The sequence below is a fragment of the Phaethon aethereus genome, assembly GCF_964289735.1.
Source record: "Phaethon aethereus genome assembly, chromosome: 2".
NCBI lineage: Eukaryota > Metazoa > Chordata > Aves > Phaethontiformes > Phaethontidae > Phaethon > Phaethon aethereus.
This window is the reverse complement of record NC_138582.1, coordinates 167,096,362-167,104,154: the sequence shown is the minus strand read 5'-3', so window position 1 is coordinate 167,104,154 and position 7,793 is coordinate 167,096,362.

Below are 7,793 nucleotides of genomic sequence, written 5' to 3'. Positions count from 1 at the left end.
CAAATCTGATCAGCCTGGGTTCTTTCAGGGAATGTCTCCCGGCTGAAGCAAAAGAGGGGAAAAAAAAATATTTGTTAATGAATAGCTATACATTAAACTTCCATTTTAGCCTACTGGTATACTAATGCTTGGCTTAGACATCAAAATCTTATCAATATCACTTACAAGTCTATAGGCATAAGTATTTTACAGGGGACATTCTAATTACTCATTTGAATATATGCCCATCTTCAACCTGTTCCTCAATTTTGTTCTCACTTCTATCCAGCAGCAGAACATAATTGTTTCCTTCATTTATAAAGGTCTCTCTCTTCCCTCCTCTCTCCTCACAGATAAGGTTTTTTCTGCAGTGGGATTGGTCATCTTAGGGTTTTGGTGCTCTGAGCTGTTCGACATGGCTGCTGATTGAGCCACACCTCAAGTAATGAAAAATTGCTCACCACTTTGTGGGGGTTTGGCAGTCTTTGTAAAGAGTTGGTGCTGTTCCAGGTTGTAGTAGACAGCTGTCATGCAACTGCATGAGCTATAAAATCCCTTTGTCAAGGAGCAGCAATGGCCAGCTGCTCCCTGAGGTGCAGGGAGCCAGGGACTAAGAGTGACAAACTAGCCAGCCGAGCTAGGACCTTCACTGGCCAAGATCCTGCCTCACAGCACCCCAAAGTGAGGCAAATCCAGAGATGGCACCAAGGTTCAGCCAAAAGTCCAAACCATCAGGCAAGTTCATGCGGATGCAGCAAGTCCAAGGTTAAGCCAGGAAGTCAATGTGCAGGTCAGGATCAGGTCCAGCAATAATAACCAGAGTCAGACATAGTCCTGTGATTGCTGCACAGGTCCATGGTGACAAGATAAGTCCAGGGTCAAGCTGGGAAGTCAACCTGTGGGTCAGAGTCTAGATCAATGGCATCCATGTCCAGATACAGGTATGACTGAGCTCAAGACAAATGTTCCTACAACATAACTCAGGCCAAGGCTGAAGGACCAGGACTGAACTTAAATGGAGCCCATGAGCAGGGGGTGTGCATAGAGGCCTCAGGAGAAGTTGGTCAGGACTGATAAGGCCCATTAGTGCTCTCAGGACCCTGGTGCCTGTTTCTGTCCACTGATTATAAAGGGAACAGAGACAACAATCTCAGACACCTACAGCTGATCAGATGAATTTCACATCAGACCTAACAAGGGCAGGAAGGGCAGGAAGCAAGTTGAGACCCAAGCAATCCAACTTGGTGCTGGTGAAATACTAGAATCAAAGAGTCAAGAAACTGTCTCCTTGAAAAGCATAACAGGTCTTATTTGTGGGGGTATGAACCCTTCCAGCACAGTTTGGCTCCTCAGTCTCATATGATCCATATTTACTCATAGTGGTACTTCATTCTGACTGAAGATTGCCATCTTTTTCTCCTGGTAAACCTCTGTAATCCATGCATTTATCACCTTCAGGCTATGCTACAATGACTTACTCATCGTCACCTGGACAGCGGCTAGTACAGAACTTGACTATTTTTAACCCCACGGCTCTGTCAATTCAGTGCTTCTCAAACCAAGGTATGTAAAAGCCTAGGACAAACTCCTGTGTGCCACTGATATCTGTATATGGGACAATCTGCTCAGAAAGTCCAAGCTGTTCCATTTCTTGGTTTTCTTCAGGAAAGATTTTAACACCTCAGTCTTGGAAAAGTTCTTCTCCATTTTGAAATTCTCACACACTTTCTTTCACCACCACAAAAAAAACCCCAAAACTGAGTCAAAAAACATTGTAGCCTAAATACATTCTGAATCTAACAAGGAGAAATGCCAGAAAATCTGTACAATACTGCTGTTGATCATATATGGAAAGCAATAACATATTATTGTGGTAGCTGACAGCATCTGTCTCCAAAGCATATAGATTATGGGTGTATCTCCTGGGAAATATCTTCGTTCTGCAATGTGCTGCCAAGGCTGAAATATTCAGTCGAGTCTCAACCAAACTAATTCTGGACATGGAAACAACATAGTTGTGTTAGTAGGATGTTCCACTCAGATAAATTAGCCTTGCTAATTGGCCCATCATAGCTCCGTTTTGAGAGGGATACGGCCTGTGACACAATGAGTTTCCATGACTGTCATCCAAAGCTTCCCACAGAAAGGAGAGCACGCATTACTTTAGGAGACAACAATGGCAGACCCGTGGGTAAAATAAACTAGTCTCAGAAGTAGTAAAATATGCCAAATTACACAGAGATTAGTTGTGGCTGCTTGTTTCATTACTAGAATCAACCAAAGTTTGTGCTGATCATTTCACTGGAGTGAGCCTCGATAGCCGTCCACACCTGCTAAGATTAAAGTGTTCATGTCCATGAAAATTTTTATGGAGTCAGCCAGATTCCCAAGGTGAGGTGGTATGTCTTTGTATTTATAAACTTTTTCTTCTATGAATTTTCCCATTTTTACCATATATATTCCAATATTCCATATTTATTTCCACTTATTTTTGTGTTTTCTACAGTTTCTTTTCCCTTCCTGTGAATATAATAATGAGGAAAATATATTTCTATCCCTTCTCCCCAGCTTAAGGGGGGAAGGAAAATCTGATTTTTCTGCCCCTTTCCTTAGCTAAGAATCACTGTGCTCACAGCCCAGAAGCCAACCACGTCCTGGGCTGACCCCAAAGCCACATGGCCAGCAGGGAGAGGGAGGGGGTTCTGCCCCTCTGCTCCGCTCTGGGGAGACCCCCCTGCAGTGCTGCGTCCAGCTCTGGAGCCCTCGGCACAGGAGAGACATGGACCTGTTGAAGCGGGGCCAGAGGAGGCCCCAGCAATGCTCCGAGGGCTGGAACAGCTCTGCTGGGAGGACAGGCTGGGAGAGCTGGGGGGGCTCAGCCTGGAGCAGAGAAGGCTCCGGGGAGACCTTCCTGCAGCTGCCAGGGCTTAAAGGGGCTGATAAGAAAGATGGGGACAGAACTTTTAGCAGGGCCTGTTGCCGTAGGACAAGGGGTAATGGTTTTAAACTGAAAGACTGTAGATTTAGACTAGATAGAAGGAAGAAATTTTTCACAATGAGGGTGGTGACACCCTGGCGCAGGTTGCCCAGAGAGGTGGTAGATGCCCCATCCCTGGAGACATTCAAGGTCGGGTTCGATGGGGCTCTGAGCAACCTGATCGAGCTGCAGATGTCCCTGCTCATTGCAGGGGGTTGGACTAGATGGCCTTAAAAGGTGCCTTCCAACCCAAACTATATGATTCTATGATTCTATGAATCTGTTGCCACAGCTACACACTGAGTCCTCAATATTGCCCTGAGAGGAGCAGGAAAACATCTGGAATTTTAGGCCATGGTGACATCATATGATTCCTGAGAACAAACATGTGACTTCTAAATCAGTCTGATTTTTAAACTTAACTGTAGCTATTGAGTTGCAGGTAAGGAGTTGCCTTGTCCAGGGAACCCAGCAAAGCATAAGCAGTTTCTGCCTCCAGTAGACTACACAGCCAGACACAGAGATGCACAGTGAATGTGAAAATCCATGACAATTACACGGTGGTGCACTTATGGATAAAATCCATGTAGGAAAATGATTTGGAGGGATGTGGACCCAAAGGCATAGTTTATGGAGGGAATGCTGTCATCCTGATTTAGACTGTTTTTCTTCCTTTTTTTCTTCTTCTTTCTGGCCCTATATTCCTACCAGAACTTGTTTGGGAGCATTAAAAATACTTCATTATGATTCCAGACCTCTTTGTTTCACAGGAAATAAACCAAAAAGCTCTTTTAAAACAGAAAATAAACTCTGCTGCTCTTGAATCACTGACAAGAGAATATTTCTATGGATGCATTCTGTTCCGATTTTTCAATACAGTGTTTTATCAAACTTGATGTATTTCCATGATAAATTTTTCTTTTGACAGGTTGACATTTCCCAGTGGGTAAACATTCCCTAGGAATGTTTCTGATGGGTTGTTTCAGATGATCTGCAGTTCTTAAAGTAAAGGCATGACTTGTGGGATGCTGAAAAGAGTTATAATAATTCGGGGAGGGGGGGTTAGAAGCAGACAGATCACTGCATTTTGTGTTCTGCCTTCATGAATCGCATAAACAAATACTAGGGCTTAATGGAGCAGGTAACCTGATGCCTCTTTATCATGAGAACACAGCCACGTAGAAAATCCTTAATGTGAGACTTAATGTCTTGACTCTTAATAAGCATTCCCCTACTAATCTCATAACTCTCCAGATTTAAATAGCTGCTCAGAAGCTCAGCAGACTGAATTTACTATTAGTGAAAAGAACACTTACTGAAAGTCATTTATTTCTTGAAAACAAATGAGCAGGATTGGGAGTCACTCTTTAAGGAGAGACCCCTGCTGAGACTGATGACAATTACTGCCGTTTACATGGCGTGATGGCAAGATCTGGCTCAGTCATTAGATCATTTTAAAACTATGAAGCCACCTTCTCACTGGCACTAGTATGAAACCAGAGTCATTTCAGCAAAGCTGACTTGCTCCATCAATAGCACATTATCTCTTTTCTGCTTTAGATGATGTTCTCACAAAGTTCTGTATTTTTTCATTATTGAAAGAAAAAAAACAAAATTCTGTATACCTTTTTGTCCTCTATAAAATGACTGCTTGTTTGTGCTATTGCTTTTACCAACAATCTGTCTTTAGACATTGAACTTTTTACTTAAATGCAGGAACCTGGGTATCATTATGTCCTCAATTCTGAGACTAGTAGTATTATTGATCTTAGACCTTGAACTATCAGAGGACAGGAGAGATCGTTAGCCAGTGGACTACAAATGTACATGGCCAATACAAAACCAAAGCGGTTATTTGCTATGTTATCCTATTTTCATTTCAGTATAGTGTTCTGTGAATTTACAATGGACTATATTGCAAACAACATGGTTTGAAGCCTGCAGAAGGTGGTCAGAGAATGATTGTTTACTATTTCTTTCAATCCAAGACCTAAGAGTTGTAAAACAAAACTATCAAGGGTCAGTTTCAAAACCAATGGTAGAAAATAATTCTTCATGCTGCATGAACTATGAAACTCCTCGATGCAGGATGTTGTGAAAAGTAAGAGTTTACATGGGTGCAAAATAATGGACATATATAGAAATAAATATGGAATATGGAATGTGTGTGGAATAGACAAATTCATAGAAAAGCTATTTTTAAAAATAGTTTTTAAATGCAAAGTCATACCACCTGGCCTAGGAAATTGCTGGGACAGAAATTGCTAGAGGCTGGGTAAATGCTCCAGGGAAGTACTATCTGCCTGCCCCATTTTGATGGTAGTCATCCAGTCCTAGCCCAAGAAACGGAGCTAGACAGTCCTCTGTCTGGACCAGGCACAGCCGTCGTTATGCAGTTATATAGCCTATGGTGCTTTGACAAGCCACAGGCTTGGGGAGGAGTGGCTGGAGAGCTGCCCGGTGGAAAGGGACCTGGGGGTGCTGGTTGACAGCCGGCTGAACATGAGCCGGCAGTGTGCCCAGGTGGCCAAGAAGGCCAACAGCGTCCTGGCCTGTATCAGTAATGGCGTGGCCAGCAGGAGTAGGGAAGTGATCGTGCCCCTGTACTCGGCACTGGTGAGGCCGCACCTTGAATCCTGTGTTCAGTTTTGGGCCCCTCACTACAAGAAGGATGTTGAGGTGCTGGAGCGTGTCCAGAGAAGGGCAACGAAGCTGGTGAGGGGTCTGGAGCACAAGTCTGATGAGGAGCGGCTGAGGGAACTGGGGTTGTTCAGTCTGGAGAAGAGGAGGCTGAGGGGAGATCTTATCGCTCTCTACAGCTACCTGAAAGGGGGTTGTGGTGAGGTGGGTGTTGGTCTCTTCTCCCAAGTAACTAGTGATAGGACAAGAGGAAATGGCCTCAAGTTGCGCCAGGGGAGGTTTAGATTGGATATTAGGAAAAATTTCTTCACTGAGAGGGTGGTCAGGCATTGGAACAGGCTGCCCAGGGAGGTGGTGGAGTCACCATCTCTGGAAGTGTTCAAAAAACGTGTGGATGTGGCGCTTCAGGACATGGTGTAGGGGACATGGTGGCGCTGGATTAATGGTTGGACTTGATGATCTTGAAGGTCCTTTCCAACCTTAGTGATTCTGTGATTCTGTGACAACATTGCTATTTCCAGGAGGCTACTCCTCTTTTGAGCTTGGGTCACCTCTGTGCTCACAAGGACCTGTCCAGGAGTCAGTGGCATATGCACTTTCTGCTCATTGCAGTCAATTTATTATTTTTTTCTTAATCATTTATGCCTTCTCACAGTTGAGGAGCCAGGTACATAATTTCAGACTTCAGTTCTGGAAAGAGAGTGTGTGTTTACTCATGGAGGTTTGTGAAATTGAGGTGAGTGGAGCAGGTGTGCTTGAAGGATGAATCTGAGATACAAAAGTTTACCCAACACATTTATCCTTATCCATTTTCCATTGCTGTGTTTCCTCAAGCTCTTGGAAAGTTTATCAACATGTTTGTCATTGAAGTTTCCACTTACTTAAAACACCACTTGCCTGTTGCTACATGAAATTAATCCAAAGACTGCAGACCTATTAATAACATTCTTCGCATGCTTCAGTAATCGCAGACAAGCCATACATCTAATAAGTGCTTTTGAACTACTGTCAAGCTCCTTTTTAAACCTCATTAAGATTGGATTACTTGGTTATATTAATCCTGGTGGTTTTATGCCAGCGGTCCTGACTCATACTGGTTATTGTAACATGTTGGCCATAAGAATACAGGAAATGGCAAATTCAAAACTGAGGCTAAAAGAAAGAGAAAAGCAAGAAGCTGCCCCCGTGGCACTTCTTGTTTTGTAGGACTGCCCACAGGTCAGATGAAGTTAGGAGCCAGCACCCTGTGCTTTTCAGCATTAAACTGTTACGTAGTTGAGACACATGAAGAGTTGCCTTTAGTTGACTTTATCAAAAGTCAGTAATCAGTGCACCCACCATGCCGTGGAAGGGAGCTTTCTGCCTGCCATCCAAGCACAGAAATATTTCCTGTTGATATAAACACCACATGCTCCACACTTTGCACACTGATGCTGCATTTTACGGTAACCACAAAAACATTCTGTGTCTTCCCAACTTCACAGGTTGGAAAAGCAAAGAAGAGAAGACTTACCTTAAAACACAACATGTCAGCAGTGGAACGTGTGAGATTTGAATTCCTGGCTCTCATGCCATTGCAAAAGCCCATAGACCAAGGCAGTCTTTCCTCCATTTTATGTTTTTGGGGTTTTTTCCTGAATCCAAGAATCAAGATACCTGATACTTAGTTAGTTTCCGATTATTGTGGGAACTACACATCCTGGAAAGCCTCATAGTGTAACTCTCACTGCATGGAAAGAGAGAAGTTAGAGGCGGCTGAAAATCAATGGGCTTCCTACACAGAAACACTGGCATAGTGTGAGAATGCAGAGTACTGTACCCTAATGCTGGCAAACCTGAGATAATCCACCATTTGCATTCTGACAGTCAGCTACCTCAGCATGGTGAGTCTCCTTTACTGAACAGAGGAAGGAGAAATGGACATTCCCAGATACTGCTCTGAGTCGCCTTGGACATCACTGAGGAGACGTGCTGTCAAAAATGAACCCTTCTTGAAGACAGTATGGCAGGGGAGGGGTACTGCTGGGCTGGCTCATCTGCTGCACTAGCTACCTCTGGCAGATTAACAAGAGGCAGATGGCAGCTGTATTTAAGGTTGCCTTTTCTTGGTTTTAAGCCTTACTTCTGTAACCTAGAGTCTTATTCTGTGAAGGACTTCCCCACTGGGCTCACCAGGCTAAAGTCTGCTGTCTTTGTT